The sequence below is a fragment of the Lissotriton vulgaris genome, chromosome 8, assembly GCF_964263255.1.
Source record: "Lissotriton vulgaris chromosome 8, aLisVul1.2, whole genome shotgun sequence".
Classification (NCBI taxonomy): Eukaryota; Metazoa; Chordata; class Amphibia; order Caudata; family Salamandridae; genus Lissotriton; species Lissotriton vulgaris.
This window is the reverse complement of record NC_141696.1, coordinates 483291294-483304664: the sequence shown is the minus strand read 5'-3', so window position 1 is coordinate 483304664 and position 13371 is coordinate 483291294.

Sequence of the window (13371 nt, the reverse complement as noted above, 5' to 3'; positions counted from 1 at the left end):
GTCCCAATCCCGTGGCCACCTGTGCTATGTCTTGCTGAAGAGCAGCGCAGGAGTCTGCAATTGCTGTCAGGATTTTGTCAAACTGCTGCTGCAAGTTAAGGTCTTGAGGCATTTCCGGCGCATTTTGTTCCGTCCGGCTAGGGGGTTCGCTATCCGACAGCGGCTGAGCACCCTCCTTCTTCCCCTTCAATTTCCCCATGTGAATGACCGTTGGTGGCGATCTTCCCAACTCCCCGTGGTCTGATAAAAGTTATATGATTTAGTGTGAGAACAGTGCGTTGCTACCACATTCTATTGGGGAGATTTAGCCGTGCAATTGTTCTCCTGTAGCAGTGGTGCCAGGTCCCAGCATAAGAGTATAACAACCCCCTATAGATCCGTGATGGTCCCGAGAACTATCCAATCTCGGGGTTGTTAGTGTTGCACCTCCGTTGAGTGCACAGTTGAGCTCTGCCAGTCTCACAGGTTGTGCCAGCTGCAAAGGCCCATCCCAGGGCTCCCAACGTCAGCGCAAGCCACAAGGTGTCAGGCTCCTAGGGCCCAAACGGGATCAACTTTCAGCCCCGGCACCGTCTAATCAAGCCCTTACCACCTCACACCAATTCCAAGGCACCAACCATAGCAGTCCCACCAATTGTTCTGGCCCCCAGCTCCAGGCAATGCTTCTCTGTTAGGGGGGCTACGCAAGCAGTGTCACCACAACTCTGGGCTCGCTAGTGCTCCCCTTGCTCCTGGGTTCGGTGTTCTTTCTGTGGCTCTCTTCGTCACAGTGCATTCCAGGTACTGGCTCCTTGCCCTCAGCCGTGTCTGCTGCCAGAACTCTCCCCAGGTAGCAATGGCGTTTGTACCCTCCCCTGCCCTGGTTCACAGAGCACGGTGGCCCCAGGACCCAGCGCCCACCTACGCAGTCTGCGGGCCCGGGTCCCCCTATGCCCCACTCACCAGTGCGAAGTCGGGCCTCATTCACGCCCCCGATCCATCTGTGTCCACCGCCTCAGTCAGCCGAGGTCCACACCTTTGGATATTGCAGCGATCCTGGCCTCCACGGCGCCTCCCGGCTGCGCCACAGGCAATTTTCAGAGGGCCTCAGTCAGCGCGGGTCGGGGACCCGCCTTGCGCCCCACCACTGCCTCCTCCTTCAAGCTGGGAGCCCCCAGCCGCTGCTAGTACCAGTCCCGCCTCGCCGGCAGTCCTCCTCCGGGGCTATTGTTATCCCTCGGCCGCCATTTTGCGGCTTCCTCCTGTCTCTGCCGCCAGCCAGAGGATCAGCGGAGAACTTCATAGATATATGCCATCCTGCTCTCAAAACGCACCTAGATAGGCGTGCTTCGTTCCCCAGCACATTGGTGGCATCAGGCAGTGCGATTCCTCAGTGTATCAGGATTAAAGCGGGTTTAATGGCGGAGCCCGTCGCCTATGCGGCTTCCACCATCGGCCTCCAAGCCACGCCCCATGGGCACAATCTATGAAAGACATGTAGAACAATGCGTGCATTTCTCTTCATGGCAGAAAAAATCCAACAAGATTGCTTATGCAGTTACTTTTGCAATATTTACCTTTGTAATGTGTGCCTCAGCAAATGGACTAATCATTGAAAGGCATCTTCTCCATATACTTTGGTTTTATGGTCGGACTGAGGCAGGAGCACCAAAATAAAAGTGGCCTCACTCCGTGAACCGGACAGCTAATAAAGTGGTCAATGTTTGCAAATCGGTCAGTTTTGAACGTGTAAAGACACGCTATTGAGTGTTTTTCAAGGTATGGAATACTGCATGCATGTGAGCTTGCTGTAGGTAATGTTTGTTTTAATATCAGGAAAATCAACAGTAAAAACCGGCCCAGCAGACCATAAAAGAAACCCATCAACATCTAAAAGCATGGCCCACTCACTGACCTGTCAGACCAGCCCTTCAGGCACTGCCTGATTGCCTTATAGGACAGTCTGACCATGGTTAGGATACTTGTTCAACCAAAGAGATTCTATCAAAAAAAGTGAGAAATGACGATTTTTATTTTTAACTTTTTTGGAAGTGGTACTAGGCTCTCTCTTACACATGGAAAGATGGGAGCACAGTGTGCTTGTTAAAATACCCCTCACACACTAAAAAACCGTTAGTGTCATGCTTCATCATAGGGGTCTTCCCGCCCCTATAACGGGACGGGGCGTGCTACGACCAGACAGAATACGCGGGAGCACTTTAAGATGTGACAGAGGCTATGTGTAGGTGCATGGGTATCAGTGAGAGTGTAGGGACCTAACACTAGCGAGTGTGCAAAAAGTGAAAAAGAATGAAAAAAGTTTAAAAATTCCCTGGCTTAGTAGAAAAAAACAGATTTATTAACTTCTCTAGCTGGGAACATTAAGAAGGGGTTGTGGGGTAGAGCATTAGCTACTACCTAGTCGACATGTTTCGTAAGCAGTCCCCTACTGCTTACTCATCAGGACCATATAACGATCCCTACTAATTACTACTCAGTTCTATGAGGTTGTGCCTACTGTCCTACAAACAACCAGCAAAATAGGCTGGCTGTTTGGGCTTCGGGGCATGAGTTGGCCCAGGTGAAGCAGAAAAAATTGACCTGATGTGGTCTTTATCTCAGTATTTTTCATCGCCCCATGAGTTTGCAGGCGAGGGGTATTCTGCGCAGTTTAATGTCTGCCAGAGAAAGAAATCATTGTTCCTACCCCCGTGCTCCTCCGAGGATAGCCGGGCTCGATACTGCATAATGAGTGAGAGACAACATTTGTAAAACACCCACCACAACACTCTGGTCTCTTTTCTGACCAAAAGGTAGGTCTTCAGCTTCATGCTAAAGTCTACCAACGTACTGCTTTGTTTGATAAACTTCACGAGAAAGCAAAAGGCCTACCTCTTCGGATGTTTGACCCCATACACACAGCACCTTATATGCCGCCCCTGAGAAGAGGTGGAATTCTTTGCTGCAGGCCGGAGACACCCATCACCAGGTTAAGCATCAGATCCATGATAAAAGCAGTTACTTTGACCCTGCAGGACCAGCAGCAAGCAGAATCAGCAGCTGAGCACCAATTACTGCTGAGTACGTAATTGACAGGAGCCCTGGGCATCCTAGTGGCATAGGGGCTCCTACAGCGTTAGGCACACACTTGTAGGCGAGAAAGGGGGCTTAGCTGAGAATAGGCTGCAGCGATACAGCAGCAACAAGAATAGTGCTTTATTGACATGATAACAATAAGTCTTTATTGGCATGACTAGACATCAAAGTATTTTCAGAAAAAAACTTAAATTACTTCTTCTCTCAAATACCTGAACCCACCCTCCTAAAATAGCCTACTTCATTGACGACCCCCCTCCAACCAGCACAGACCCTGAAAGATTCTACCTCTGAATTCAACATTCCAAACCCCTAACTTTTGAAATAACCTACCAATTCTACCTCTGATCTACATAACCTGTCTACTCCATCATTGTTTACATATTTCTACCATGTATGCCCATTTAGTTTTCTATTCCCCTTGTACATTGTCTATGAATGCTGCTGATTAACCTTCTTCTCCACCTTGTTTACACCCTAGTGTCTGGCATGCCCATTGTTCTTATTATATTCTTTATGTCTATGAAAGTTGCTATGCATATTCTGTAAAGCGCTCTGATACCCTCGGGTCAAGTTCACGCTATATAAAACTCAAGAAATAAAATAAATACATTTCTGATGTTTGATTTTGTCTTGTCCATTGAGATATACAATATGGTACTGTCCCATAGTGTCATGGCTGCCTTTATTGGAATAGACTGAACAGACTTTTGCTAAAGCTTGATAGTTTACCTTATTTCTTTGGCTTCTTCCGAGATATCATTTATTCATCGGGAACTAAAGATGGACAGGTTCACATAAAGGAAGAACTTCTGGCCACACAAAGTGGGGGAGGACACAACTGAAAGGCCAACTCTCCTTTCAATTACGCTAAAGGCGAATGAGAAAATAAATGCACAGAACATAAAGTGAGTACACTTAGAAATTCAAGACTAAATTGTCATAAAAATATGCGGAAAAATTTGTCTTATGGACAGCACACAAGGGAGTTACTTGGAAGTTCAGAGTAAGGACTTCAGCATAAGTGGTAAGCTGCATATTAGAATAGCCAAGAGAACAACCGTAGCCAATGTACATAAAGTCAGATATTGAAAAACGACTGCGACCACCAGTGACACAAGAGTAAGGCAACAACTTGAGAGTGAGGTCAACCCACAACCATGGGAGCAGCAAGGAGAACAAATGGACAAGATACAACAGGAAACCAGTCTAACTTTAGAGGGGATGGTACACCAAATGGTGCCTGCTAACTTTGAAAATATTAAAGACAGCTATCGAACTCAGAAGAAAGTGTGTCCCGTACATTTAGGAGTCCCATGTTCTTTGAGTTGTTCAAAGTCATAAATACCTACTTTAAACAATTCAACTTTGAAGGACTTTGTAATGCGCAAATTGGGCAAATTGCGCCATCGTCATTGAAAATGCCCTGAAGCGGACAAAATGGGAAGCCAAATATGTCCGTTGTCATTACATTTTTGCTTGGCTCCGCTCCAAGATTGGAAATGTAAAAATGCGACCACAAGATATTCACAAACTGAATGGAACCTACATTCCTGGGCAGTGCACAGAAAACACCACAAATTAAGTCATTGTGCATTATGGGGAGAGTAATCTGCCAACGTTTTTCGGTATGTAAGAACCCTGGATTCTCAGAAATCGACTATAAACATCATAATTCCTAGGGATTCCATGGTCTGAGTAGAGCATAGCACAATATTGGCAAAGGATGGAGGTCTTATCTACAATGGCCCAGAAATCCGATTGAAATATATTGCATGATATAGATTATTATAATTAAGTATTTTCATGTTGTGGTAAAGGTATGTTACTCTTGGCAATAGTGTGCTGGAACACTGTGTGTGACTATGTCACTGGAAGTGTAAGTCCTCTTTTTGTTTTTAAGGCGAAAGCCCTTATCCACCCAGAGGTGACATTCAACATCATTGGGCCCTCCTCACTCTGGCAACAAGGAAAGAAGCCAGTGTGGGCTACAACTCTCCTCAGATTCAAGTTTGTAGGAGGATGTAATAGGACGGTGTCCCTGTGAAAGTGAATTGGGTGAGGTAGAACAAATGTGCAGAGGGGAGGTATTTGAGAAATGAAGTGAGGTTAATTTGGCCTCTTGGTGGCCTAAACATTTATTGTTTATCTCGCAGGGCAGGATTAAAATTCAACAGAGAGTAACTCTTGAGTGGAAGAGAGTGGTCAACATGTTTCTGCCGGAATTGTGCCCTCATGGAGAGGTGCAGTTTCATTCATCAGGACCATTCCCTCTCTGCTAACATATGATAAATGAATAGCGATGGGCTCTCCGGAGCACTCTACCATGCCTTCCCAACATGCAAGTCCACCGTACTATCCATAACGGGTGAGGGGACATGGTACAGCCCGCTGTTTCACATTTTTAATGGACCATCTGGAAATTGAAGGCTACCCGGAGTCAGCACACGCCAAGAATTGGGAGGATGTGTTGTGCAGTGTCCATGCTTTGCTCGCTAGGAAATGTAGTGCTGGTCAGCTCCCAGTGATGTGTACCACAACCAATGGTTCTGTTCCGGATAGAGGTGTATGAGCCACTGAAAACTCAAGGCAGATGCATGGCTCTGACTCAGCCCGAGGTCCTCTTTGAACTTTGAGCCCATGACGAGCCAAACGTTCATGACAGGTGACATGACTTAGTGGCTACAGCTGCTTAATATTGGGAGCCAGGTTTGGGTCACAGTTTTGTTTCAGATTCCTGTGAATCCTGGCACATCTCCATATGAAGATGTTCTGACCGACTTTTTCGGCCCTCCTTTGAAGGAGGATGATTGGAAGTGACTCTAGTCTATTATCATTCTAGTGCAAGGGTTAGAACCATAAACAGGGCCTATCCATAGGGCACAGTAATGCACTTTTGTACCCTTTTCCTTAGATCTGGGCTTATAAACTTATGTTAGGGGATAGATTCATTAGTATTAGTGATAATCCGTCCTTTTGCAAGAGTGTTAGTATACCTTCTATGGAGTTATGCTTATTTCGGGCCTTGTAGGCCTCAAACGGGAGAGACTCCATCTTGCTTTCTGCCCCGGCAGCTTGAGATGCTTCTAGGTCAAATGTAATGTTTTAGTTTCGAAGTGTTGTTCGCTTGGAGAGAACCGGCTCAGGCTGGCACTTATCGAAAGACTGTATTTTTCTCCACTCCGAAGACACAACATCAGATCGGCCGACTGAGAACGTGTCCTTGGTACGGGGAGGTACAAGAATTTGGTGGGCGGCAGGTTACTGGCCGTAACTTTCCATGAAAGGACAAGCTTCCATATTAGCGAAGGCATGAGTCAGTGAGTTAGTCAGCCTGTAGGCGGCAGCTAGCCGTTAGCATCAATGCCATTAATTATTTCCAGGCAGACAGTCGCCATTTTGAAGTCCGAGAAAGATCAAGAAGCTGATACTCTCTTAGAAAGATTGAAGTTATTTTAGTTGGAGCAGCTGGCGAGCTTTGACCTATACGATCAGAGCATTTCGAATGAAGCAGTTAGTCAGAAGAACGAATACCAGAGTGGCTGAAACTAAATTATAAGATCGAAGCCGAGAAGTGGAGATGGTCCGTGATTGAGAGGAGAGAGGAGTAGCGCAGAACAGTCAGAGAGAAAGCAGCTAATGAAAGGAAGGTTCCAGTGACTTGGAGGGAAGCAGAGAAGACAGAGCATAGCGGTGCAGACGTGTACCCGTGACTGCTGAAGTGTGACTCTAAGACGAGCCAAGGCACGGACGAGAAGGGAACCTAGATGACTGCTGAACCCCGACTTCACGTTAATAAGGTGATATCTGTCTATATTCTAAAGTGTGCACATTCTAACCTTTCACTTTCCTTTGCAGGATATATGTTATAGTGTAGTATTGTGTTTTTATGATCATTGTAATAAAGTACCCCAGTTCTTAGTGAACCAGCATGTGCCTCGTATTCTTGTTCAATCAGGGTAACCTGTTCTTCTAGTCAGGCATTGTTTTCATGAACGGATGTACTTCCCGGTCAGGTAAGAAGTGACTGAGCAATGAGGGAGAGAGGGACCCCTTGATGTGAAGAATAGATTGCACATCCTCTAATTTGGTAAGTTGTGGTATAATTCCTAATATTGTAGTATCATATCCCGAGTAGCCAATGAGAGATTCCTTCCAAAGGTATTCATAGGAAAGTAATCGTCGTTGGTAAGCGGCGTTAATGAGAACACCAGGCGGGAAACTGGTGCGTAGATCCGCCGGATTGCGGATCGGGCTGTGAGTGAGAGAACACTAGGGAGGACACTAGTGCGTAGGTCCACCGGATTGTGGATCGGGCTGTGAGGGAGAGAACACTAGGGAGGAGACTAGTGCTTAGGCACGCAGGATTGCGACTTGCCGAGCGAGCACTGACTGTGGTCAGTGTGTAATGGTAACTAATCAGAACTGCCCTGGTGTAGACTAGTCTGGGCTTAAGTCGCCGCGAGACTAACTGGTATGAGTGGGATATTGTAGAAGACCTATGCATGTATATTGCTAATTCCCCATCCTTAGGTACAAGGCATATACATACCTATTGTAAATACGTTCTAAGGAGGGAGGTGATTACGTTCCGGCTGGGTTGGAGGTGCTCTGAGGAGCTGATCCTATCTGGTCTGAGAATCCGATCGTTACATCTGACGTCACGAACTGTTTACGAAGCCTGTGTGCGCTGTATTATTTTAATCTTGTTGGTTTGCGCTCGGCTCGTACGTGGTTTCTTTTGTATATTTCTTGTTAATAGTTGTTTATATCTTTTTTGTGTATCAAAATGTTTTCGCAGAAATCGAAATCTACTTTTAAATTGCCTGTTGAAATTCCCGGCTGGGAATCAACGCCTTACGAGGCCTTGGCCCGTGAGTGGGCCGATTGTACTGGTTTGAGTGAGAATTGGACTTCTTGTTTGGAGCTGGCGGAGCCGGCTGATGTGGTTTCTTGCTTACAGAAAGCACCAGTAGTGAAGGGTGATGAGCTTCCTATTTTGGGGCGCAGAGGTTGGATTGTTTTAACTGCATACAGAATTCTTCATGAGAAATTTGTGAAATGACAGCAACGATAGGTGGATATGGAGGAAAAGTTTGTTGAGGTGCAGAATGCGCATACTCTTTTGTGATGTCAGAACAAATTGCTTGCCGACAAACTTGAGACTTATCAAGCTATTGCCGAAAGGGCTGCTGTTCGCATTGCAAAATACAAGTATAGACACCGTCGCGGGCGTGTTTGTAAACGGAAAGTGCGTCTGGTCGTGGCGAAAGCCGGACTGGATTGGAACCCCGACGAATGGGATGGTAATATCTGGGACTCGAATGATTCTGGTTCCTCGGCTGAGGAGTCTGGCAGGCGCGAGTCTTCTCGCTCCGGACGTGATTGTAAATCTACTTCTTGTGACAAAAATGATGATTCTAGCGGCCGTGGTCGCTCTTCCCATTCTGATGACGTATCTCGTCCTGATTGTTCCTCTAAATCTATGGATCGGGCTTCTTCGGATGCTCGTCCGGAGGTTTCTGCACACCCGGTTTTTCGACGCAAATTACAACAGGATCCTGGTAATCCTAATGGTATTGCTTTGGATAGCTTGGAAGACTTTACTCAACAGGAAGTTAGTGACATTTTGCAACGATTTCGACAACGGCCTGGTGAAGCCTTACTTACGTGGATGGTGTGCCTTTATGAATTGGGCGCTGCAGGTATCATGTTAGATGCAGGAGATGCCTTGAAATTTTGCTCTTTGAGTTCCGATTCTACTGTACAAGATCATTTTCGAAATTTTAATGGTGCTGGCCAAATTAGTCTACTCCAGTTAGCGACTGATGGCTGTAACCATAAATATCCTACTGAATCTAATTGGCCTGTCAATGACAAGCCGTGGTACACTTTGCGCGATGCGGCGCAGCGGTTGAAAGAGGAGGTGATGAAAACTGCGATTTTTCTCAGTACTGCTGACAGGTTGTTGGATGGTTTATTGACATCTTCTGTGTGGAATCGCATTATCCGTTCTTCCCCTGTTGCTTATAAGCAGGTTATGATGACTTTGTTGATCAATCAAACTGGCAATGCTTTATCTATGGTACTTGAATCTGTTCGTCAGCTTGGTGAGTTGGGTGACTGGTTTAAACCTGAGAGACAGTCCAGACCGGAGGGTCGTACTGCTGGAGATTATACATTTTCTAGACGTGATATGTTTCTTGCGCTGTTGGATGACGGTGTAAAAAAGGAGGACATTGATGGTGAGCCTAATAATCGCTTATGGGACATGTTTCGCATGCGTGGTTTGGATCGTAAGGAGGGTGCCCGGCGTGTGCGTAAGAATGATTGTGATCGTGGTTGTTCTGATGACAGTGGTGACAACAGGCGTCGTGTGGATTCTGATCGTCGTGGTGAACGGCGATATGAGCGTGATGTGTCCCCTCGTTGTGAGAAGGAGAGGGGGCGAGAGGGGGAAAGAGAAAGGGGGAGAGATGATCATGTCTACAACAGATATAGAGATGAAAGGGATCAGTCCCCTGAGTTGAGGAGAAGGGAGGATCGATACAGGCTTTCCGATCGTAACTCACAGTACTATGCAGATGACAAGAATCCATTTCGTAATGGAGATGGATATGAACAGGATGTTTTGATACCCAAGAAACATGAGAGCATTTACCCTGATTTGTCCTGGTTGACAGAACGCAGTAAGAATGACTAGGAAATAGGTCAAGCTCCAGTACGCAGGTGGGCTCACAAAGATAATAGACCCTATGTAGATATTGAAATTTTTTGGAAACATCGTAATATCCAAAGGGCCCGAGCATTGGTAGATACAGGAGCGGAGGCCACTCTTATTCACGGTAAATCAAAGAAATTCAACGGCCAATTTTTCACAATTACTGGTTTAGGTGGAAAGGAAACTCCCGCAGTGCAAACTACACTTGAAATGAGAATAGGCAGAATTCCCCGAAAAGAATATTCTGTATTAGTTGTACCACTCTTGGAGTATATAATTGGAATTGACATTCTAAAAGGTATGACTTTACATTTAGATGACGGTTGTTATCAATTTGGAACTAAACATTATATTTCGTCCAGACCAGTACGGATTGGTCATTTACGAATGCCCCCTATAAGAATCCCTCAGGCTACAAAAGTTGTTTCTCAGAAGCAATATCGTATTCCAGGTGGCCATGAAGAAATTAGTGCTACTATTCAGGATTTGGTTGATGCAGGAGTTATAACTCCGGTTACTTCTGCTTGGAATAATCCTGTTTGGCCCGTGCGCAAAAGTGATAATTCTTGCTGCATGACTGTTGATTATCGCGAGCTGAATAAACATACACCCCCTTTGACTGTTGCAGTACCGGATATTATTACTTTAATTGAAAGAATACAAAAGCATCCAGGTACATGGTATGCATCCATTGATATTGCTAATGCTTTCTTTTCAATTCCGATTGCCCCCGAGTGTCAGGAACAATTCAGTTTTACATGGAATGGACGTCAAATGACGTTTAGAAGTCTTCCCCAAGGCTATGTACATAGTCCTACGATCTGTCACCGGCTGGTGGCGGAACATTTGTCTGAAATGACTGTACACCCGCAAATTCAGGTATGTCATTATATTGACGACATTTTGATTCAAGGTGAAACACAAGATCAAGTTCAGACCCAATTGGATCAAATCCTTGAGTGTTTACGTGCAAAAGGTTGGGAAATTAATCCAGATAAGTTACAAGGTCCATCCCAAAGTGTAAAGTTTTTAGGCATTAATTGGCATGAAGGTCACAGAGAGGTGATCCCACAGGTTAAGCAAAAAGTTTTAGATTTTGCAGTCCCAAGAAATCGGAAAGAAGCCCAGAGCTTCATTGGCTTGTTCGGCTTTTGGCGTCAGCATATTCCACATTTGAGTCAGATATTGGCCCCTTTATATCGAGCTACTCGTAAAAAGAATGTGTTTGAATGGGGTGAACCGCAGCAAAATGCGTTTAATTTGGCGAAAGAAGCGATTCAGTATGCTTTGGATCTGTGGCCTGTGTGCGAGGGTGATGTGGATTTAAATGTGTCCGTGCAAGGTCTTTATGCAAATTGGAGTCTGTGGCAGAAACAAGACAGACGAAAAGTACCACTAGGTTTTTGGACCATAAAGTTACCTGAGGCTGGTGAGCGTTATACACCTTCTGAGAAACAGTTGCTTGCATGCTATTGGGCTCTGGTGGATACCGAGCAATTGACTTTGGGTCATGATGTGATTTTGAGACCTGAAATTCCTATTATGCAGTGGGTTTTGAGTTCGCCGAAAACTCATCGAATTGGACATGCTCAAGAAGCGAGTGTGATTAAGTGGAAATGGTACATTCAAGACAGGGCACGTGTGGGTCCGAAAGGTGTGGCAGCATTACATGAGCAAGTGGCGCAGGCGCCATCGATTGAAACTGGAAGTGATTGCTCCGTACCCGTAGTACAGGAATCTCCGGTGAAATGGGGTAAGCCATTTGATGATTTGTCCGTGGAGGACAGAAAACATGTGTGGTTTACGGATGGTTCAGCGAGGTTTATAGGAGAGAAACGGCATTGGAAGGCAGTGTCCTATAACCCGATCACACAGAAATTGCTGAGTACAACTGGTGAGGGGAGGAGCAGTCAATTTGCTGAATTATATGCAGTTTACCAAGTTTTGAAACAGGAATTACTTGGCACATGTCATATTTTTACTGATTCCTGGTCCACTGCTAATGGACTGGCGGTCTGGTTACCAACTTGGCAGTCTCATAATTGGGAAGTGCATTCAAAAGAACTGTGGGGAAAAGAATTATGGCAAGAAATTTGGGAAATGCTCCCACGGAGTACTGTGACAATCTTTCATGTGGATGCTCAGACCCCGATAGACTCCCTTGACAAATTCTTTCATAACCTTGCAGATGAGAAATCTAAAATTGCTGAGGCAGTGGTAGACATGCAGGATTCTGATTTGGCAGGATTGGCGAAATGGGCCCACCAGAAAGCAGGACATTTTGGAGAGAGAGCCACTAGCATATCATTCTCTGGACTGCTGCTGCAGGATGTGCCGGCGTTGGACTCCTTTTGGTCTGCTACGTCGGGAAAGGAGGGAATCCACAGACTTTGGTTGATTTGAGAACCCGAGTACCGCGTTCCTTCGATGCGTGGGATTCATCATCGAACTTTTGGACAACTTTGGCTAAACGAGTTACCAATTCTCCGCATTTTTGCTTGACACCGATGCGTTTAGTGACTGATGTTCTAGCGACCTGTTTGGTTGCTGTCCCTGCCTCGATGGAGACTCTGAAGCATATTTTTAATATATCAAATGCCCGACCAATGTAATTCTAGGCGATTTTGCAGCTCACGAGTACTGTCCCTTATGTACTATCCTTTCAGATTCAATGCCCCCAATTCATTCCCAGATCACTACTTATAATATCACAGAGGGTGACCTGTGCTTTTTTCTGACTTGTGATCCCAATGCAATTATTGAATGTGTAAAGCTGAAGCTCAAAGCAGCTACCTCTTTTTCGGCTCATGAACGAACTTTGTGCTCCCGAAGACCCCCAGAGTCATGTACTTCCGTTAAAAATAATATGACTTGTAAAAGTATAGTAGTTGCTCCTAGCCATTATCGTACAATGTTTGTACCTTCTGGTTGGTTGTTTTCCTGTGGCAACACCTCTTGGCCCTATATTCCTGCAAATATTTCCGGAGGCCCATGTGCCATCACTAGACTGAGTTTATTAATGTTTTCCTCACATCCTAATACCTATTCCCGTGTAGTTCGTGATGTTATGATGTTACATGAGGACTGTGATTCTTCCCTACATCTATATTCCAAATCTGAATACCTTAGTTTAGCTATTTCCATTATTGGTGTCCCAGCATTGGCTGTTTATAACGCCAAATCTATCGGGAAAATGGCCTGTTGGATGGTCAAATCAATTAATCAAACTTCTACAATTTTATCGGATATGTTATTAGATGCCCAGGGTGAACGCCGAGCTATCTTGCAAAATCGTGCGGCCATTGATTACCTCTTGCAAAAACATGGACATGATTGTTCTGATTTTGAAGGTCTTTGCTGTTTTAACTTGTCTGACCATACTAAATCCATTCAGGCTCATATTGACAAACTTCATGACTTGACTGAGGAGGTTAGAAAACACATTGACCAGGGTTGGTTTGACTGGCTCTTCAATTGGTTACCTGACTTACATTCCCTACGACAGATATTAGGGGGTATTGTGATTTCTATTAGTATTTTGGTGGCTATTTGCTGCTTTATTCAGTGCATCCCTT